General features: G+C 43.4%; 1 protein-coding gene and 1 non-coding gene across 6 annotated transcripts in view; both read left to right on the forward strand.

Annotated features, from left to right (window-relative positions):
• The window catches only part of ANO4 (anoctamin 4), a 347,220-nt gene that overhangs the window by 29,421 nt on the left and 294,222 nt on the right, over positions 1 to 23,577 (forward strand). The window lies entirely within an intron of this gene.
• Positions 22,324 to 22,482, forward strand: LOC119002592 (U1 spliceosomal RNA). The gene has a single exon (XR_005069785.1). It is a non-coding gene; the product is annotated as a U1 spliceosomal RNA (small nuclear RNA).

Here is a 23,577-nt window from a genome sequence, read left to right on the forward strand (position 1 = left end):
CAAGCCACAGTGTGGTAGGTCTCCATGAACTGATGTCAGCATGGGGAGTTGATGACAAGTTGATTGTTTAGTAGTGTGCTGAGTTGAAGTAGGTTAGGACTTTGGAGGTGTGGTTCATCAGAGTTCATCCAGTGGGTCTGTGGACAGCAGCTGACTTGTATATCATTGTGAAAGCCAAGACTAAGTAGAGGATCAGGGCTTGGAGTTCTGTGGAGAAGGAGGTCCAGTATCCGGGCAGATTTTCTGAGCTCCCAGATTCAGGCTTAGCTTGTAGTTCTGTTCAGCTGAGGAGAACTAAAGGGCTGAGTGACACCCTTCTGATGGCCATTCACCCAGTTGTCTATTTATGAGGGTCTGTGTTTGGAAAGTGTAGATAGTCCATCTTTTTCTGGGAAGTAAGGAGACCACTGATTTATGGTTGTAAGTGAGGAATTGGGAGAGTTGGCTCCACTTTTTCCCTGTGCTCATTCATGCTCATTTATTAAACAGCTGTTTGAGTGCCTACTATGTGTCAAGCACTACAGAAGGTGCTGGGCACACTGAGGGGACCGAAACAGGGCTCCTTTCTTTACGTGAGCAGGTGAGTGGATGAAACAGCTATTGAATGATCATACAGGAAAGGAAAATTCAGTCAAATGAAGTATTTCAGCACAGGTGTTGCTGGGCATGGGTGACCTTGCCACTGGCCAGGGACTAGGGTGGGACCAGCAGAGGTGGGCTCCTGGGGCTGGGATGCACCTCGGTCCCATGGCTGTGGCAGCTGGGGGGTGGGTGGGAGGGATGGAGCTAGTGCCCTGCAAGGAGGGGTGCAGTCGGGTCCTCCTGGCCAGGGGAGGGGGCAGGGCTGTGGGCCCAGGGCTCCAGTACCGAGAACAGCGACATGCAGCATCAACTTGTCCCAGATAAACAAAAACTCTATTAGCAACCAACAATTGCTGTTTTCTTATCCTCAGCCAAGGAACGTATTTCACTGCTTTTAGAGAGAGAGGAAGAGAGGGAGAGGGAGGGGGAAGAGAGAGAGAAAGAGAAGGAGAGAAAGAGACTCCATTATTTGTCTCGTGTAGCTACTTTTACTGGGGATCGAACCTGAAACCTGGATATGTGCCCCGACCAGGGGAAGAATCTGCAACCTTTAGGTTTATGGGTCCTTGCTCCAACCCAACTGAGCCACACTGGCCAGGGCTATAGTCAGTAATATGGTAATAACTACATATGGTGCCAGGTGGGTACTGGAAATATTGGTGGAACACTTTTTAAAGTTACGGCTGTCTGACCACGATGTTGTCCACCTGACACTAATACAAAATAACACTGAAAGTAAATTGTAATTGAAAAGCAAAAGATAAATAGAAAAAAAAAACACTATTAGTGAGTATATCCAGAGGGTGTTTAATTTGGATTTTGGAAACAGGTGAAGACACAGAGTGTGTCACGTGTTGAAAGATCCCAAGGATGTGTTGGAACCGGTGAAGATTTTAGTGAGAATGCCCAACAGGAGACCAAAGACCTGACTTCTCTCCCTGGCTCTGCCGCTTACTGTGTTGCCTTCACATGGGGCACTTGACCTCTGGGAACCTCGATTTCATCATCTTGGGACTGTTACGAGACTCACATGAGATGAAATCGACGAAGGGGTTTTTACAATCCTAGAACGTGAGTGAAGCTGCTGCTGTCCCACTCGTGGCTTGGGCTTGCTGAGTCCTTCACTCTCTGCTGTTTGTCTCCTCCTCGTTGCTCCTGGGTTGGCTCGGGTGCTGAGTTTGGTAAGGTGTGCAGTGGTGTTCAGCTACCTTCTCTCAATTTGTGGCTTTCAACTCTTTTTTGACCATTACCTAAAGAAATAGTTTTATATTATGTCATCTTTTCTCCTCTCTCTTTATATCAATCTTCCCGCTTTCCCCGACACCTGAAAAAAAATGTGTCAGGTAATAATGCTTATCTTTATTATCTGTCATGTGCTCTGATGCTTTTTTATTCTATCCTGTTCTTTTTCCAACAAAATGTGCCAGTCAAGATTCATTAAATCGATGTCTTCGTATACTAATGAATGGCAACCTGTAATTTGAACAATATTGGTCCAGATAAGATAGTACCCCAGATCCTTCTGAAACCTTGTAAGGGTCACAGGGTCATTAATTTCTCTAGTATGTGTGAAGTCTTTTGTACAAGGAAATAATTTCTCTTTGAAGTCTGATTATTAATGTTTTTAAAACATCATCTATGATGCCTGCGAGAGTGGGACTGTCTCCCCATGTTGGCTAAGCCCCTCAGAAGGGCTCTGTATTTCCTGAAGTCTTCCTAGTGTTGAGTCAACAAAGAACTGTGGCAAAGAACCCTGTATCAGTTAACCATTACTAAAATAATATTGCATACTGCACAATCCCCAAAAATCAGTGCACAACACTAAACTTTTACTAATGCATAGGGGAGTGGAGGGCTCTGCTGATCTTGGCTAGGCTCACTCAGTGTCTTGGAGTTGGCTGGCTGTTGGCTGATCTAGGCTGTTCTCCACTGGAGCAACTGGGGTGATGACTTGGCTCTGCTCCATGAATCTTTCATCTGCCCCTAAGCTGGCCGTGGCATGTCTCATGCAAATGAAAGCTTTTCAAGCTTCCGTTGGGAACACATTAGGCAATATCCCATTGACCAAACCATGTTCCATGGCTGAGTTCAGAGTTGAGGATAGGACATAATGTCTGTTAGTAGGAGGGCATTACCAAGTTCATGGCAAAAGGGTGTGGAATTAGGGAAAGGTGAAGGATTGGAGCCAATGACACAATTTTTCACAACCTATCTTATGCACACATGGTCTCTTTGACTCAAAAGTGGCACTTTACCAGTACATTTTACAGCTGAGTCATTCAGTCTGTTTGCCTAAAAAGAGGCGTCATGCTGTTCTCATACCCAGGTTAGTTTGACCTCCTTTTACTGAAACTTCTAGTCAAAGCCTCTTCTCTTCGTACAGATCATCTTAGGAAAGCAAGTGTCTGTGAACTGAGTGCCCTGCCTGAATCCTAGATGTGGGCATAATTTAGATTAAACCACAACCTACACCATAGTTTTTACTCTCATTTTTTCCACTTCTTCTTAGGAAGATATTTATGCCATTGTGTTATGGAATTTTGAGTTGATTTATGAAGGTAGATGTTTAAATGAGATTTTTAATGACTAAAGCTATAAACAGTCTATGTCAAAATACTGTCTTGTGTTCCTATCTTTTCCCCAAGGTTTAGCTCTGAATTTCTACTTATCTATTGGACATCCCCTACCCTCACGTTTCCACCAGTCTCCCCGCCTCTCCCCCACCCCACACTGTTCCCTGTTTCATCAAACTGATCACTTTCCATTCTCTGTCTCAAACAGGGAAGGGTCATCTTAAACCCCACCCTCATACTTACAGCCATTATTTATCAGTTTTTGCTTGTGAATAGTGGCTGACATGATTATTCAGCCAGGCACTGAAGCTGTTCTTTGTTAATCCACCAGGTTCTTTGCTAAGCACTGGAATGTGAGGATGACTAAGACATGACGCCTTCTTTTTGGAGCTCAGTATCTCACTCATTATAACGTGGAACTATGAATAGTGTTTTCTTCAATCCTCTCTTGTAACTGCTCATCAATTATTGCTATTCTGCCTCGGAAATGTACTTTGAATCTATCCTCTTCATTTGTGTGGTCACTTCTGTGGATTAAAGCTTTCTGCTCTCTCATCTGGCCTGGGGCAATAGCCTTCTGGGTGGCCTTCCTGCCTTCACTCGTTTCTCCATCTGTTCTCTCCTTCCAAGCCACATGTTCCTTATCTAAAATATCGACCCAATGTGCCATTTCTTGGCTTAAGAACCATCAGTAGTTTTGGTAGTTTCACAATAAGTGGAGCAAAGAATTACCTACCATATAACCCAGCAGCTTCACTCCAGGGCCCACAAAAGAGTTGATAGCAAGTGTTCAAACAGACTTGTACACCAGCGTTCATAGCAGCACTAGTCACTGTAGTCAGAAGGAGGGAACACCCAAGTGTCCATCCACGGATGAATGGGTAAACAAAATGTGTATCTGTGCAGTGGGATAGTATTCAGCCACTAAAAGGAATTAAGTACTGATGTGTGCCACAGCACAGATGAATCCTGAAAACACTGTGTTAAGTGAAAGAAACCAAACACAGAAGGTCACAGATTATACGATTCCACTTATATGAAATATTCAGAATGGACAAATCTGCAGAGACAGAAAGCAGGTTAGTGGTTGCCAGGGGCTAAGGGGAAAGGAGGAGGAATGATTGCTATATGTTTATAGGTTTTGGTTTTGTTTTTTTTTTTTTTTTGAGTGATGAAAGATTTTGGAACTGGATAGTGGTGTGGTTGCACAACATTACTGAATATACGGGGCTGGGTAAAAGTAGATTTACATTGTTCATGTGGAATAAACTCTGTTTTACACACTCGCAACTGAAACCTACTTTTGCCAAACCTGTATTCATGGTAAGTTTTGTTGTGTGTATTTTAACACAGTAACATAAATGTGAAACAATCTATCAGTGGCCCCTGGCCAACTGTAATTTGAGTTCAGACTTCATAGCATGGGGTTCAAGACCCTCATGGTCTGGCACGACCTGTGTTATTAGCTCTGTTGCCCCAAGCATCCTATGTTCTGGCTCCGCCCATTGTACCATGACATCTTCCTGCCTTCGCTTATGCTAACCTGTCACCTGGGAGGGTCTGGTTCCTCATCCTCTTCTGCTTGATGAAATTTCAGGTCCTGCTCAAATGCCATTCCTCTGCGAGGACTTCCCCATGCTCTTTCCTTTGTGTTCCCACGGCATCTTAAGCAGCTAATTAACCACAGTGAGTCACAGTGAATGTGTATCTTCGCTGTGCAAAACAGTGAGTGTCCTCTTGGCAGGGAAATTGTGTGATCCGAATTTGGATCCCGATGGTTTTGAAGAGTATGTGATGCATAATGGTGATCAGTACTTACTGAATCGAATGGCCCGGTTGTTAAAGATTCACTCTGTCCTTAAACTAATGCTGTACCTCGAATTCTTAATGTAAAACTCTTTGTAACAATCACTATACTTTGATTACAGTCATCCTCGGTTGTCTTCTTCTGATTACCATTAATGGGCTTAGCAAATTTCTCCCTAGTTTACTACCGCCTGCTCAACTCAGGTATTTTAACAGTTTGAGCACTCGCCTGGCTCCCAGCCATGCTCCCATTTGCTGATGCTGCAGCCGATGGGCTGTGACCTCCCTCCCCTATACAGAGCAGCCCTTTCCCATCTTAACATTTAACCATTTTCAGTATTCTAGGGAAGGGACAAGTGACAAAGGTCAACTCCTTTACTATTTCATCAGAGTGTCATTGGTCTTAGAGTTGCATGGTTTGCAAAGAGGGGCTTAGAGATCAAGCACTAGGAAAAATAGGATATTTTCTCCTACTTATCCTGAGTCAGGGCTTCATGTATCATTATTAATTACTATTTCTGTTTTATTTTCTCAAGCATTAGTTATCACTTCCTTATTAAATAAAACATGACCACAAAAATTTTAAAGTGATAGCTAACTGACTTGTGGATGTTTGACGCTATCCACCTGGACTGCTAGCTTCCCCACCCTATTTTATTGACATATAATCCACACAAATCACATTGTGTAAGTTTAAGGTATAGAACATAATGATTTGATATATGTATATATTACAAAATGATTACCACAGTAAGTTTAGTTAACATCCATCACCTCACATAGTCGCAGTTTTATTTTTTTGTGATGAGAACTTTCCAGATCTACTGTCTTAGCAACTTTCAGCTGTGTGATACAGTATTAACTATAGTTCCCATGCTGTATATTACATTCCCTAGAACTTACTCATCTCAAAACTGGAAGTTTGTACCTTTTGACCATCTTCATCATTTCTCCCATCCCACCCCTACCACTGGCAACCACCAATCTGTTCTGTGAGTTCGGTTCTTAAGATTTTTACTTTAGATCTATTATATAGTATTTGCTTCTGTCTGTTTTATTTCACTTAGCATATTGTCCTCAAGGTCCATCCATGTTGTTGCAAATGGCAGGATTGCCTTCTTTCTTATGGCCAATATTCCCACGTGTGTGTCCTGTTTCTTTGCCTGTGCGTATGTCAATGGACACGTAAGACGTTTCCACATCTTGGCTATGATGAATAATGCTGTAGTGAAATGGGACTGCAGCCAGCTCTTCAAGATGGTCATTTTGTGTTTTTTTTTTTCAGGTGTATACCCAGAAGTGGGATTGCTGGATCATATGCTAGTTCTATCTGTAATTTTTTAGAGAAATCTCCATATTGTTTTCCATAGTGGCTGCACCAATTTATATTTCTCCCAGCAGCGCCCGAGGGTTCCCTTTTCTCCACATCCCCACGGACACTTGTTAGGGCTTCTCTTTTTGATAACAGCCATTCTAAGAGGAAGGAGGTGATGTCTCATTGTGGTTTTGACCTGCATTTCCCTGGTGATACGTGAGGTTGAGCATCTTCTCATGTACCCGTTGGCCATTTGTATGTCTTTTTTTTTTTAAAGAAAAATGTCTGTTTAGTCCCTCTGCCCATTTTTAGTCTTTTTCTTTTGCAGTTGATTTGTGTGAGTTCTGTATCTACTCTGGACATTAGTGCCTCATCAGATACGTGATTTGTAAATATTTTCTCCCATTCCTAGGCTGCCTTTTCATTTTGTTGCTGGTTTCCTGTGGCTGTACAGAAGCTTTTTCATTCTCTGTAGTCCCACTGGTTTGTTTTTGCTGTCGTCTTTGCTTTTGATGTCAAACCCAAAATATCATTGCCAAGGCTGATGTCAAGGAGCATACTGCCCTCTCTATTTTTCTTCAACACTTTTTACAGATTGTACTGCTAACCTTGCCTTCCAACATTTGAAAGCCTGCTAAAGAAAACGTTTTAAAGTTTTTTACTTTATTTAATTTTAGAAAGATTTTGGTATTACGTGTTCCAAAGTGCATTTTACTTTGAAACTTTCCTACATAAGAGCAGATAACTGAAGATTCAGGATGAAACTAAAGGCGTCACTTTAATTTGTTCACGGAAAATGTCATTTAATTATGGGGTGAGCTTTGACCAGGAAGCCCAAGACTTAATGTGCGGCAGGAGAACGAGAAGGCAGACAAAGCTTTTTCCTGTTCATCACACCCCACGTTTGAGTTTTAAAAAAGTCTGTCTTGCACCTTGAGGGAAATTCTCCATGTAAATTAGTTGTGCTACTTATTGAGAGAGACTTTTATCCTTTGGCTAAAGCACAGAGTAGTAGCCAGAAAATCTGAGTTTTCAATTTGGTCTTATTTATTTGCTCTGAATATATTGACATAAATAAAGTAGGGATGATAATAAGACCTACGTCTTTGTGTTTTGTGGGGATTTAAAAAGTCGGTCAACTTAAAAGCTCTGCAGCCACGACCCTGTTTTACTTGTAATTTGTATTCTGTACTTTTAGCTCAAATCACCCACCTGACCTTTTCTGACTTCTTTCTAGACATTTCCATATAGATACCCCACAGTTGCCTAAACTCATGTTAACCGAAAACCATCTTTTTGAACCAATTTCTTCTCTGTTTTTTTTTTTTTTTTTGTCTTGGTGAATGTACCTAGTGGTTTAAGCCAGAAACCCAGACTGGCCTTCCACTGGGCTCCCCACACCCTGGGGTGAGTGAGTCAGTCTCCTTCTTCCCACCCCACTCTCTGGGCCTCGGTTTATACCTCATCACCTTCGTCTGAGCTGTTGTCTTCTCTGAAGTCTCCATTCTCAGGGATGCTGTCAGCTTACTGTCTTGAAGGGGCACATCGGGTTGTGTCACTTCCCTTTGGAAAGCTTCCAGTGGTTCCCAGTTGTCCCGAGAATGCAGTCCAGTCTCTCTCGCACTTCATGACTGAGCCCCCTACCCCGCCTGCCCCTTGTCAGCCTCATCTCTGTTTACTGCTGCGTACTCCCCTTTCCCTGGCCTAACTCCTGAGGTAGATCTGATTGTGAGGGCCTTGAGTGATGTGTACTGTGTGCCAAGAACCTTGACCTTGTGCAGACATTGCATTTGAGGAGGGTGAATTTCAGACTTGGAAGAAACCTTTGAAGGCCACAGAGTCAGCTCACCTCATTAATTCCTGATGCGTAGACGTCTGTTCTCTAACACCGATTGCCGGCTGGCCTCCGTTTGTTCTGATCTCGAATGTGGGAATGGGTACCAATTTTACACAAGCGTAGATAGTACGGAGTCTGAAGTCACCATTAGACCCAACAACAGCTAGCACCCCACCCTTCTCTTACATTCTTTTTTTTATGGTTTCTGCAGCAATTTTTCCTTCTCTATGTGCCTTCGTCTGTCTGTGCTTATGACCCTTTTTGTGCTTTTTGCTGACCTAATTCGATCCATTTACGTTTATTCCTCATTCCCTCAAGGACTATGGATTTTAGTATAACAGAAAAAAAATTAAAATTCATGCTCAAGTATCTAGAAAGTACTGTGAGGGAAACGTCACACATGAGGTTCTGTGGATGAGAAGCTGCCGGGGCCTTGCAGTGGGCCCTTCTCCTTCAGCCTTAGCTCGTCTGCTCTGGAATCTCTGACCCAGAATGACACTGTTCAGGGAAAGACTCTGGCCCCAGAGAACCTGCCCTTGGTCCTGGCTCAGTCGGGAGTACAGTCAGGCTGTTGTGCATTGAACTGTACTTGGATGTGAGTCATATAGTGCCGGTGGTGGCTTCAGTGTGCGGTGTGTGCCATGTGACCAGTCGGGAAGCAGATGGGCCCCGTCTCTCTGCACCAGCTCCACGGGAATCCTCCTAAATGCACTAAGTGCAAGTGGACCCGGCAGGGAGCCAGACACTGGTGTCCTAACTGGCTTCTTTGGGAAGAGCTGCTGGGGGTGTGTCCTCAGGTCTGGAATTGGGTTCCTCCTAGAAGATATTTTATCTCACACATTTGGTGATTTTTTAATTGTATTGTATTTTAATTGTATTGATTTTTTAATTGTATTGTATTGTATTGTAATTTAATTTGTATTGTATTTTTCCATTACCATTTATTCCTCTTATACACCCCTGCCCCCTGCAATCACCACTGTTGTCCATGTCCATGAGTTCTTTCTCCTTTTTGCTTAATCCCTCCATCCCCCAACTCCCCTGTCCCCCACTCAGAGCTGTCAGGCTGCTCTCTACTCTCTCTTAGTCTCTCTACTTTGCTCGTTAGTTCAGTGTGTTCATTAGATCACACCCACACATGAGTGCAATCATTAATAATGACAGCTACCACTTACATTCCTCTGCAGAGTTCACAGTGTGAGTTCACATGCACTGTCTTATTTGACATTCACATTGGCCCTGGAAGCTAGTGCTGTGGCTTCCTAGGACTGCTGCAACAAACAGCCACAGACTCAGTGGCATAAAACAACAGCAATTTATTCTCTCCAAGTTCTGGAGGCTAGAAGTTTGAAATCAAGATGTCAGCCGGACCGTGCTTCCTCCAGAAGCCCCAGGGAAAAATCCTCCCATTCCTCCTCCAGCCGCTGCGCTCCTGGAGTTCACAGTTTGTGCCAGTGTAACTCCAGTTCCGGCCTCCACACCTCAGTCTTCACACGGCCTTCCATGTGCATGTCCGCCTTCCCTTTTTCTGTCTCTTATAGGGAAATCTGAATTGCGGGCCCATTCTAATCCAGGAAGAGCTTGTCTTGAGGTCCTTAGTTAAAAGTGCAAAGACCCTAACTCCGAATAAGGTCACGTTTTGAGCTTCCAGGTGGGCATATATTTTAGGGGGCGTGAGTCAGCCCACTACAGGTAGGTGTCTGAATGCTCATTTGAGGATGTGGAGACTATGGAGGGTCTGTGTTCTGCTCCCAGATACACTGGAGCATGGACCTAAGCTGGACATGGAATCTCATTTGTTCCCACTGGCTTGTGCAGCTCCACACAGATACTCTCTCTCTATGTGGGGATCCGTGTGTGGTTGCAGCATTGCTTTTATTTCATGTATTTATTTGGCACCTACTGCATGCATTGTGCAGCACATTGTGTACATCCTTTCAAATTAAGGACAGACTGGATTGGAGCTTTCTTAACATAGCTGAGGCCAGAGTCAGGGGAGAGTGGGTTAGTGATGGTTTCTCTCTCTTGGCTCAGTCGCCGCTCTCCCCTTATCCTTCTCCGCTCGCATCTTTAGGGCTGTCAGGAACACCTGCACGTACTTAGGCCACCAGGGTTCTGGGCTCAGAGTAACACTGCTGACAAGAACACAGCACACCCTCAACACGGCTCCTTCCTTACTTTCCTGGACAAAAGAGCTGAAGCTTGAAAGGGAATGTCGATACATACAACGTTTCCGGTTTTTCTGCACATTGCCCAGGAAGGCCAGGGGAAGCTGACAGAGGTCAAGGTTGTGATGTGCCTTCCTTCATCCATTTCCTCACGGGGCACGCCAGCCTCCCCCTGCTGTCCAGGGCCCCTTTGCTGGACCTGTCCGGCTGGGACAACTCCCGTTCTCTTCACCTTTTCCTTTTTTGCCCCCATAGAAAGACTTTCTGACCTCATGTGCCATTTCTTTCAAGGACCTTTTCTTTTTCCTCCTTTTGCTTAAACATTTTGTCATGAAATAGACATATGAGCAGGCATAAAAATATGAAAACGCACATGCCCACACTTGAAGTTGCTACACATTACACATACATTGGAAGTCCCCGTGTGACCTTCTTTCCCCACAGCTGTAACTGCTGCTTTGAACTTGGGGTTTATAGCCCCATACACTTTTTTTTTAACATGGTTGCCTCATTGTTGCCATCCCTAAGTGACACAAAAATCTGGATCCCAAAGGGATGCAGGGCTTTTTTAGGCTTCAGAGAAGGCCATTTGGTGGAAAGAGATGGGGCTAATATTTATTGAGCACCTACTATGTGATGGTTCAATGTCAGCAGTTTTCCCTGCACTCGCTGACAGCAGCCATCTGCATTTGGAGTCGTCCCCTTGTTTCTTAGCCCTGAGAATAAAAAGCTGAGATGGTGACTGCCTGAAGTCTAACGGCCAATACCGATTTGCCTGCACCTTGTTTCTCCTCAACTGGCAGCTCATCTCTCTCTTTCAATACAGGGTGGTGAGGAGGGTGCTGATTGGCTGGGGTCTGGCCACGTGACTCTGAACGAGCTTCCTGACCTCTGCGGTCTTCCCTCGTCTCTAAAGTGAAGCGTATTGCGTCAATTTCTAAGGTTTCTCCTGTCTTAGAGTTCTATGCATCTCTTAAAAATATATACAGGTATAAATGCTTTTATGCTATGGAGTTTTACCTAAGGCCCTTTCCCTCCCCTCTCCTTCTAAGACATTCAGATGCACACTTTTCTGTCACTCTGAAGTTCCTTTTTGCTACATGCACAGCGGCTTGCTAGGCAAGGATGAGGGCTTGTTTATGTCACAAAGGACCAGTCCCTGAGAGGTGAGGCATGCGAAATATTCAGCCTGGCTCCTACCTCCTCTCCTCCATTCAGGTTCTTTCTGACTTAGTAACTCAGATTTTTACAGTGTAAGAGCAGTTTAGCCATAACAAGTAAAAAGGCTAAACAAACAGGCTAAGTTACAGTAAGGTATAAGTCCCCCCCCCCCCCCCGGGGCATTTGTTACCCAGGTGAGTGTCCCCTTGCCCTGCTCCCCAGCAAGGTCCGCATTGTCTGTCTTCTCACCCTTAGTCACAGAGCGCTGCCCACCCCCCGTCCCGTCTGCTGGTGTCCAGCCTGCTGCACTCTCAGCTCACTAGGGCCGGGCGTGTTATCACAACCATGGAGGCCTGTGCGAACTGGCCTTGAATTCTACCGTGACTCACAATCCCGTTTCTTCCGTTCATTCATTAATTCACTCCTCATGCACTGAGCACATGCCAGGCTTGGTGCTGCGTCCTGACATCCAAAGAGGAATACACACTCCTTGGTCACTTAGCGAGTCTGTTTTCTGAATTCCACACAGAAGGCCTAGTACACTCAGCTCCCAAACCGAAGACCTCCTGTGATGCATCTCAAAGAGAAGCAGCGAGGATTGGGGCCATAATTTGGTTAAGAGAGGCCTCTGCAGAGACATAGCACATTCAGCTGCAGGCTGCTTTTAAACTGTGGAAAACCTCCTGACACCCGTGGGTGGCTGGGGTAATTACCAGATGATCACTTTTGTTGCTTTGCTTCCTCGGGGCATCATCCAATCACACATGTGTTCCGGAAGGAGTAGTGCTGATTGCGTATGAAGTAAAAACTGATGGTATTGGTCACGCTGTCATTGAAGATGACAAGAAGTGAGCCTATCAGCCATTGCTGGTTGGAGGGGAGTTGGTGGCGCTGCTTGCTGGACTATACTGTCGTCATGGCTATTAGGGTTTGCGAGGAGAAAGTGCTCCACCTGAGAAGGACAGCGTCAAGTGAGTAAAAAATGTCAGATTGCTTTATTTAAGAAATATATCAAAAAGGAATAAAAGTTATACAGAACCTTGAGGTTTTTTTTTTAACTGGGAGGAATGAAACACTTCATCGATGTCCTGGGGGAGCAGCAAAGCGAGCCCCTGATGGAGGAGAACTGGTGGAGGGTTTGGGTTTTGAGGTGGGCTCTACGTCATTAGGTCCCATCTCTATAACTGATTTGGCCAGAGAATTGTAGACAAATCTAAGTTCCCAGCTGATACTGCCTCCTTGGATAGTACATTAAATTGCCTGTGAGCACCAAGTTTATGCTGAAAGAGTAAGTCTAATTAATGTAATGAAGTATAATAAATGATAGTGGGAAATAGTCAAGCTGTGATTTGAGGAATGCCAAAGCACAGGGTAGTGATGAAAACCACGAATCTTAGTACAGTGCTCATCTAAGAATCTTTCTCCTCTCTGCCTTCAGGAAACAAGGTCAAAAACAGTGTCTAGGGAGGGACCATAGATAAGTGTTCAATGCTTGGTAACACATGCATTTCTTAGTCCCAGTGAGTGAAATGAAGGTGGCGGAGGTGACAGATTCTTTGAAACCCGTGGAAAAAGTTATGACCCTGACCTTGTACCTTTTGCATTTATTTCTGTCCTCGTTCCACTGCATTTTAATTTACATGCTTACATATCCAGCTCTCTGGGGTCTACAAGTGCCCCTGGGTCAGGAACTTTGTCTTGTTTCTGTATTCTCAGTGTGTTTTTAGCCCAGGGCCTGTGCACTATAGGCCCTCAATGCATTTGTTGAATGGAATTGCTTTTTTTGGTTTGTTGTAGCTTTGAGTTGTAAATGGCCTACGTTCATGCTAATGTTTTCTACAAATATCTTTGAATGACAGAAGATACTTTATTTTTCTGTGACTTATAATGCTACCTTTTCTTCATATTTTCAGATATCTCCATCGTGAGTTCACAATACACTCAGGCATTCCTAGGAGAGTGGGAGTGGCATTAATTTTAGTAGTGCATTCTGTTTTTATAAAATCTTAAAGAGACTCTGACTCCCTTAAATCTGAGTAATTAACAGAGATCAAAAATGTCATGTCATGAATCTCTGTGCCTGTGACAGACTCTAATGGGTGGAAAAACATCTCTTTGCTATTTATGATGCATCAAATAGCTTCTCTGAAACCAGAAAAACGATTAAAATACAAAGACAAAGAAACCTATTCGCACAGTCATTTTTAACCTGCAAAAATCTACGTTTTTCACAGACAGACCTCTGAAGTCGATTTTTTAGGGGTGGCATTCATTACATTAAAAAATTGTGCGCCCTTATCACTCACCTCCCTCATCAAGGATGCAAGGTTAGCCTTGCTTTTGGAGAGGATATGTGCTTGTACGCGCTTGCGATTTTAATACAAAGAAAGGATGCTAGGGATCTAGCTGGCTCCTGCAATTGATCTGACCTGTTCATAAATAATGCAGAGAGGTTAATAGAATATTCATGAAGATAAAAATGTAATTGTTACTTTGGTGCTATGATCTAACAATGAGAGTTTATGGTGTGCTCCTCTCACTGGAGCGAAAGGCCTCCTTGATTTCATTCTCACCTCTGCCCATACCAGCTGTTGGCTACTGGCAACTCCTTAGCATCTTGGAGCCTAGTGTCTCTATTTGTGCTATGAGGCTTTTGGAAATTTGCATACGGGGTTGTTGGGGTGCTTAAATGAAGATGGAAAGTCTTGACATGAATTGTGAAGGGGTATACAAATGTGAAGAATTATGATCATAGAAGGGAAGGCCATCTGTATTGTGGATTACTCCTAGGAAATCCTCGTCAGTTCTTTGGACGTAATTAAGCACAGATTCATTTTACAATAATACACTTTCACTCCCATGTCTAGTATGACCTCTTTGCTTTCCACCCTGTTCTATGTTAGGGCTCCATGAAGTCACTTGGACTTAAACGCTTATCGTGAAAGCTGTCTCTTGTAGAGGCTTAGGAGCCAGAGGCAGAATTGTAAGTTGGTTATAGGATATTGGCTTAATACCTATTTCCAGGAGTAAAGTGAATTTAGAATTTGAGTACTATTTGATGTAGTTCCATATAATTTTTTTCTCATCCAAATTATCTAAACTTTCAGGAGATAGCATTTACAAGTTTCAGGTAACTCAGCATAGGGGTTGTTTATTATGTAGGTGGTGATAAAAACACGTTATATGACTTTTAGAATTTACACAATGTTTCTCTGGATATACTGATGATTATATATTATACTATGTTTCTCATTTTTGCTTTGGTTACTAGGAAACTCAAGCTCTACCTTTACCTGTTTATTTAATTTTTACCCAAGTATGTTTGTTGATTTGAGAGAGAGAGAGGAAGGGAGAGGGAGGGAAAGAGGGAATAGGGCGTGAGAGAGAGAGAGAGAAACATCAGTGTGAGATATATTGACCAGTTGCCTCCTGTATGTGCCCTGATCGGGGATTGAACCCACGACTTTTGGTGTATGGGACCATGCTCCAACCTACTGACCCACCTGGTGCAGCTCAAGCTCTACTTTTAATTCCACTGAGTATTTTAGCCAATGTCAGTGGTATTTCAGAGGGCGCTCTTTAGACTACTATTGTCAGAAGCACCTGGAGTGCTGTTCATACGGACTCCGGACCTCACCCCAGATCTACTGCTGTAGATTTCTTGGATCTTGGGGTCTGGAAATCTGCATTTTAGGCAGAACACAGGTTTTTCTTAGGCACACTGGAGTTTTAAAATTACCGGCTTAGGGTTTTAGATTCCTGTCTCCTCTTCCCATTATGTGAGTTTTGATTTTATATTTTCATCTTGAAATCCCTATCATTTAATAATCACCCACAGCCCTTTTAGAAGTAGATGGGGCACACTAACTAAAAACATAAGTGTTCATTTGGAAAAGATGAAAAACCAAGGCAGAGTCAGAATAAAGAAAGTACTTTCTGCCAGTTGCCTTGAGTTCTCTTTCCTTAGGTGTAAGTAAGGACTTGGGTCAGCTCTCTTGCGTTGGAGGAGGTGAGACGAGAACCTGTGGCTGGCGCCTGCTGGCTCATACTTGGCCCCTTCTCTCTGGCAGCAGTGGTGGTGCAGGGGGTAGAGAAAGGCACTGGAGATCCCTAGATTGCACAGGTAACAAGAGCCTAAGAGGCCCTGTCTTGATGTGTTGTTTTGCATTTACCTGTTTGTCTCCTGTTTGATGCTAAGATCCTTGGGAGCAGGGGCTCTTTATTGTTTGTTTTATATTTCTTAGGCATAACAATGCTTAGCATTTAGAACACAGTGGGAGGGAAGGAAAGGTGCGGAGGGAAGATTAGTGTTGTTGGTGGGCGTCCAGAATCCAAACTTATCCTATTGTTTTAAGCTGCTCAGAATTTTTATATAATTGGATATATCTATCATTTTAAATATACACTTTAGAGTCAAATCTAAGTGATTTTAAAATATGATTTACCTGTCCTGGCTAGTATAGCTCAGTGGATTGAATGCGGGCCTGCAAACCAAAGGGATGTTGATTTGATTCCCAGTCAGGGCCCCTGCCTGGGTTGCAGGCCAGGTCCCCAGTTGAGGGCACACAAGAGGCAACCGCACACTGATGTTTCTCTCCCTCTCTTCCTCCCTCCCTTACCTTCTCTCTAAAAATAAATAAATAAAAATTAAAAAATATGATTTACCCTCTAATACTCCCCACACCACTGACTCTGTTGAAAAGAAATGTGTTCACTTAGAATGAGCAGATTTTGGCTGGGACCTAAAGTGCTCTTTGTTTTTCTTCGAATGTTCATACTGTTCTTGCTTCTCTGCCTGGCATGTGTTTTCCCTCGTCGCCGAATCTCCACATCTCTTTCAACACCCAACACAAATTGCATCTGATTCACCTGGAAACCATGTAGCATAGTGGAGGACTGTGGGCCAGGAAAACCTCAGCCCAGGACATAATGGATGACTGTGGGCCAGGAAAACCTCAACCCAGGGCTGCCAAAACCTCAGGGAGTTACTGACACGTTCAAAATCAGTGACCAGGGCAGACACTGCTAATTGATTGCAGATTTTCCTCCCTCCAGAGCCTGATTCAGCTGTAGGATCCCAAGGCAGTGTTTTAGTAACTGCTACCAACCAGTTAAACTGATACCCCCCCAAAATCCAATTTGTCGTGGTAACCCATCTGCCCACTTTCTCTCAGACAGAAGCGACCTCTCTCCCTTAATTGTTTAAAAAATAGGTTTTTATTTATTATTGAGTAGATATAAAATATTTATACAGTGTACTTGAGCTGAGATCACGTGACCTCAAACACCTGTGTATCTACCATTTATCTAAACAAAAGAACATAAGCATTGTCTTTGAAGGCTCCTGTGGCCTTTTTCTGATTCTGTCCCTTCACTCCCCCATATTAGAGGCAACCCACGGTCTCAAATTTGGCGGTTTTTAGTTTATTTTTTGCTTTATTTTATGGCTTTACTATACGTTGATATCATTAGACAATACGTAGCTTAGTTTTGTTTTTGAATTTTATATAAGCAGCATCGTATAGTATATTTTTGAGATTTTTTTCAACTTCAAGGGAAATTTGGTGAGGCTTATCTATGCTGTTGAAAGGTATAACTCATTCATTTCTGCTACTGTGTAGTATTCCAGTATATTAATATACTCTATGTATTTATCCATTCTACTATTTATGGACACTTGTGTGATTCCAGTTTGGGGAAATCAAGAACAGTTTCGCTTTGGATTGTCTTGCGTGTTTCTTCAGTTGCAAGCGTTTCTCCAGGGTTGTACCCAGGAGTGGAATTGCTGGGCTACAGGGCACGGACCTGCTCTGCTGTATTAAGGGCCAAATTGATTTCCAAATTAGTTATATCAGTTTATGCCTCCACCTTAAGCACATAATAATAACTCAATGACAGTCCTAAGGATGATGACTAATGATAGCTAACTCACGTAGTGTTTCCTGAGTGCTTGGCTGTACAGTGAGTTCTCACTTAATGTCATTGATAGGTTCTTAGAAACTGCCCACTTTAAGCAAAAGGACTTTTCCAACCTGCTTATCCAGGTCAGGGTCACAGGTGGCCTGTGCCTCTCCCAGCAGCTCCGGGCACAAGGCAGGAACCCACCCGGACAGGACACCCTTCATCATAGGGCCACTTCCACCCACCATACCCACTCAGACTGGGACAATGTGGACACGCCAGCGCAGCTCATGTGCACAGCCTCGGGATGTGGCAGGGAACCCACACAGATTTGGGGAGAATGTGCAAATTCCACATAGACTGTGGCCCTGGCTAGGAATCATTTATTTATTTTTTATCAATATTAAACTAAGTGATGTTATTCAAGGACCTGTTCTGCTTGAAGCACTTTACATATGCAAATTCATTAAATTCCCACAATAACCCCAAGTGTCCTAATCGCTCTGCATTCTTGCCAGCCCCTGAAGTTGTCTGACTTACATTTTACCCATCTGGTGGATGGGGAATGAGGCCTTACTGTGCTTCCACCTTGTATTTCTCTGATGACTGATGAGGCTGAGCATATCTTCATATGCCTGAGGAGTGCCTGTTAAAGTCCTTACCCTATTTTTAATAGGATTTGTTGTATTTCTTTTTATTATTTAAGACATAATAAGTTTCCGCTATTTTTTCTACGTTTTATTAGAATTGTGTACAGTCATGTCTCCCATTAGACTCTCATCTCCCTAAGGGACTGACAGTGTCTTAGGTGTTTGTGTTCTCACAGAGCCAAGCATCGTGAATCAAACTGGGTTATTGCCAGGAACAGTTATGTATCTATTGTTGAAAGTTTGTACCTTTTACCAACATTTTCCTATTTTTCCCACCCCCACAGCACCCAGCAACTACTTTTCTACCGTTTTTCCATGAATTTTACCTTTTAATTTTTAGATTTCATATACTGATATGTGGTGTTCATCTGTGGCTTATTTCTCTTAGCCTAAGGCCCTCAAGGTCCACCCATGTTGCAAATGGCAGGATTCCCCTCTTTGTTGTGGCTGACTAGTCGTCCGCCGTGTATATATACACACCACGTCTTCTTTATTCATTTATCCGCTCATGGACACTAAAGTTGTTTTCATCTGGTGTGATATTGTGATTTACAATAAGCAATAATGTATTTTTGATCTTTATCTCCATTTGTGGAACAGAGCTCCTCTTAGATTTTCTAAGAAATAAGAGAGATTAAGGTGTCTTTTATTGTGTTAATGGCGTGACTTTTGGAATGCACCTGAGGATGGGGGCTGGCTGTCTGGAGAACCAACCTTGTCATTGGAGGGTTGGAACATCAGCCCCACCTCTAGACCTCCAGGAGGAAGATGAGCTGGAGGGTGGATCACTTGCCAATGGCCAATGATTTAATCAGTCATGATGACCTAATGAAACCTCCATTAAAAGGCAAAAGGACAGAGTTTGGAGCTTGAACAGGGGGTGGTTCCGGGAGAGTGGGGTCCCTGGAGAAGGCCTGGAAGCTCTGTGCCCTTTCCTCATGCCTTGTCCTGTGTGTCTCTTCCATTTAGCTGTTGCTGAGTCATATCCTTCTATAATGAACTGTAATCATAGAAGTCATATCCTTCTATAATGATTTAGTAAGTAAGTAAAATGTTTCTGTGAGTTATGGAAGCTGCTCCCTCCCTCCCAAGGCAAGAGTCATGGAACCTCTACTTTATGGCCACTTGGTCAGGAGCACAGTTGACAGCTTGGACTTGTACTTGGCATTCTGAATGGGGGGGGGTGGGCTTTGGAATCTCCTATTTGTAGCTGGTCAGTCAGGAACACAGTTAACAAGCTGTGGAGGGTGGTCTTATGGGACTAAGTCCTTTGCCCGTGGAATCAGATTCTATTTCCCAGTGGATAATGTCAGAATTGATTAGAATTCTCGGACACTCTACTCACATCCAAATATTGCTTGTTGGTGTGGGGAAACCTCCACACGCATACACAGTGAAACTGGGTGTAGGAACCCTTGCCCTTGGCTGCAGTGAATAATAGTGAATTTTGCTACAATGAACATGAGAATGTGAGTGTCTCTTCATTACCCTGTTTTTATTTCCCTTGAATATATAGAGGTGGGACTGCTGGATCACACAGTTGTTCTGATTTTCTGAGGACCCTCCAAACTGTTTTCCGTGGTGACTGCACCGATTTACGTTCCCGCCAACAGTGAACGGAGGGTTCCCCTTTCTTCAAATCCTCACCAGCATTTGCTATTTTTTATCTTTTAGCTTCTCTGCCCATTTTATAATCTGATTTTTTCTGTTGAATTGTATGTGTGCTTTATATATTGTAGATATAAGCCTCTTATCAGATACATGATTTACAACTATTTTCTCCTGTTAGGTTGTCTCTTCACTTTGTTGACGGTTTCCTTTGGCTGTGCACAAGCTTTTTAATTTGATGCAGTCTCTCTTGTTTTTTTTTTTTTTTTTGTTTGTTTGTTTCATTGTCTTTGTTTTTGGTGTCCACAGGGGTATTAATGAAATAATTACCGAGGGCGAGTTTTGCTTTATGAAGTGGTAATTCTCCCACCACACCAGCCATAGACATATTCCTTCAGAGGTTAATGGGGTACCTGCTGGGGATGTTGCAAAAACATTCACTGGGAAGGAGGCTGGACTATATAACATTGAGTTTCTCCCAACTTCAGACTTTCTCAATCTCTGCAAAAAATCTTTGGCCTGTCCGGAAAAGTCTCCTTTGTATCTTACCACCAAGTCTTGATCATTCAGAATCCTCGGATCACTTGGTCACTTGCTTAAAGTTGTTTTGTTTTGTTTCAGTCATGAAGTAGAACACACATATCCAGACAAGTGCATAAACACAAATGTATAGAATAAGAAATAGTTATGTAGGGTTGTACAGCACCCAAGTCACACAATTTTTTGATAACCTCTATGGTGATGCCAGGCAGAAAGTCAGCCACCCTTAGAAATGCAGCCTCTAGGGATGACCTAGAGAGGGTTGGCAAATTATGGCCCTTGGGCCACAGATGGCCTGCTACCGGTTTTTGTAAATAAAGTTTTATTGGAACGCAGCCCTGCTCATTTGTCATCAGATTATCTATGGCTGCTTTCATGCTACAAGGGCAGAGTTGAGTAGTTGCCGCAGAGACAGTGTGGCCTGTGAAGTTGAAAATATTTATTTGCTATGTGGCCATTTGTGGAAAAAAGTTGCCAACCCTTGTTCTAGAGTCTGACTTGGAAAAACATAACCGCCTCTCTGTCCTGTGTGGTCTCATCCTCTCAATAAAACTAATCTAGCAAATCTTTATTTGAGAAAAGAAAGTGAAATGAATGATAACATTAAAAAATATTAAACTGTAGGATCAATTTTAATGAAATCCTGAGAAGAGCCAGAAACTAAACCCATAGCAAATTATCTGTGGAGGCTGACCTCCTTATGGGTGTGCTGAATCATATCAGCAACAATTTTTATAACTAGAAGACTAGAGCAACCCAATAATTTTTTAGGTCACAGAGTGTCACTAATTGAATAGAAGAAGGGATCAACATCTTGAGATTACATCCCTGGAGAAGGTAATAGCTGCAACACTGAGTTTTTTTTTTTGATTAACTTATCCCTTAGTGAGAAGTTAAACATCCAAATAGATGAAAAGACTTAGTAGCAAACAGAGCTATGACGTACCTCGTTCTGTAACTGACATTGGGGAGGTGCATGTGCCCACTGAGCTGGGGCCCCCATTCCCACGTGCATGGGACGAGGCTTCGTCAGACCAACCAGAATGGGGTGGCCGTTGTCCGTCCATATTTTTTCTTCTTCTTTGACACAAAGTTTCAGCTTTAATGCTTTTCTATAACCATCAATTTCCCAATAGCGAAACCAATTTAGTTTTCTGTAGACAGTCTCATAAATGAAGATAAAATTAGGGAATAACTTAACCGACTAAAGGGAAAATGCAGTTGAACACAAATGATTGTATAAAGTTAATTAAAAAGAAAAATAGTGTAATCTCTTCCAAGCTGTATTTCAACCTAAAGATTGCTCATGCTGAGACAGAGAGAGAGGAAGCTGAGAGAGACAGACACAATTCAAAGCCTATGACACCACCTTCCTCCTCCTCCCTCCAAAAAAAAAATACAGAGAAAAACACCTTGCTTTTCAATTTACATTCAAAGAGTGCTTGTTTGGAGCTGTCTGAGTGAAAAAGTGAGCACATTAAAATAGAGCAGTCTTTCAAGTATACAGAGAATTATTTTTCCTTCCCCAATGGAGTAATTGTGGGAAGTATAGGTCTTTGGAAATGTGTTTTTTTAACAGTGATGCGTAGACCGTGGGTAAGTTTGAGATCAGAAAGGGACCTTAGATCCAAACTGAAACCCTTGCATCTTAAAAGAAGACTGACCTGTGGGCTTGTGAGCGCCCACCTTGTATTATTAGCTCCTTTATCAAAGCAGAGCATGCTACTGGGCAGCAGGACGCAGTGGTCTGGATTCCCTGTTTGTCGTTGAACAGTCCTGGGCTGGAGTCCTACATCCCACGACCCGTAATTGTGTGGCCGTGGGGAAGATGCTTGTGTCCCCAGGTTCTCAGCTACCATACCTGAAGGAGGGAAGTCATGCAGATCCCCTGCCTTCGTGTTGTTTTAAGTATGACATGAAATAATACATACAGAAGTGTTCATTTAGTGCCTGGAATGTAGTAAAATAGTGAGAGAAAACTGAGCACGCCATTCTCTGCTTGGTAGTGGCCCCTCCAGGGATGAAGCTCTGAACAACTAGTACAGACTTTTTTTTTCCTAATTCCCATTCTGACATTTTGCAGATAAGAGCTTTCAACCTGTTAAGAGGAAAAAAAATTGAATGGCTTTCTCCCAGCTGAGTGTTTTTAGATTCCTATGATTGAAAAAAAAAATGCAGTCCCACACTTACCTGGCAGGGGAGATGCGATCACGAAGGTGGTTTCCCAGGGTGGGGCTCGCCCATGACACTCTGGGTGTGTGAGCCCTGCGATTTCCCCAAACGTGAGAAACTCGACTGTGTAATTTGTGAAAGAGGGGCACTGCATTCACGCTCTCCCCTGAAAAAAAATGACAGTCTGTACTACAACCACAGACTGTAGTTGCCAATCAATGAACACAGGCAGAGACAAGGAGCCAAAATGTTAACTGGCAAATAATGGTTAACACTTAGTGAGTGCTCACTGTGTGCCTGGTGCTGTTCATGAATTTGTGCCCTTCATCCTCATGAAACCTGATAAAGTGTTATCCCCATTTTACAGGATGGGGAGTGGAGGCACCGAGAGGTAAAGGAACCTGCCCAGGTTACGCAGCCAGGAATGGGCAGACCTGGGACACCAGGCCCTGCAGTCTGGCTCCCAGGCCTGTTCTGGGCATGTCCCTGGGTCCCGGATGCCAGACTTCCTGGGCCTGCCCTGGATGGTGAGCGCAGTGGTTGCTGGGATTGGGGCAGTCAGAACTGTCTCCCGAGAGACCTGTGCAGTGATCTAGACCTAAGCCAGAGCTCAGGGAAGTTACTGGTTCAAAACCACCCCGGGGATTGGACACCAGAAATGCCCCAGGCCCTGCCTGCCTGGAAATATGTCTCTTCTTTCTAGACCTCTCATTGCAGGGGCCCAGGGGTACAGGTTCTGGTATACTTGCTGGGACGCGTGGCTGAAATACTTTTTGTGGCCCTTGTTCAGACAAGAGTAGTTTTTAACGTGAAGGGGCAACTTAAATTTGTTGTAAAAATAATGGTTGTTTTTAAGAGTTGGGTTTAAAGGTGAATTGAATTAAATTAAGGTTTTAAAAAATCTCCCTCATCGTCAGGGCCCACCCACCACTCGCTGGACTGTTGCCTCCATTTCTTTTATAAAGATCAGAAAAGGGAACGTAGATGGCTTTCAGATAGTCCTTCGCCTTTTCTGCTTCTTTGAAGGTAACTTTCTCTTGCAGACAACATTTTGAAGGACTGCCTGGGGGTGAGAGGAAGGTGAGAAAGAAGGACGTGAATGGGGAAAAATACCCAGGTAGCCCTTTCTAACTTTCAGGGATGATGCTTACCACGTATTTTAGATGGGGCATGTGGGTGTTCTATCCAATTTTAGTTATATGGCACCTGTCGAACAATTCAGTCTTTGTTTTTACAGGTAAGGAAGATGAGAAAGCAATTTCGT

This window comes from Sturnira hondurensis, unplaced genomic scaffold (genome assembly GCF_014824575.4).
Source record: "Sturnira hondurensis isolate 20B ecotype Veracruz unplaced genomic scaffold, ASM1482457v3 Scaffold0017436, whole genome shotgun sequence".
Lineage (NCBI taxonomy): Eukaryota > Metazoa > Chordata > Mammalia > Chiroptera > Phyllostomidae > Sturnira > Sturnira hondurensis.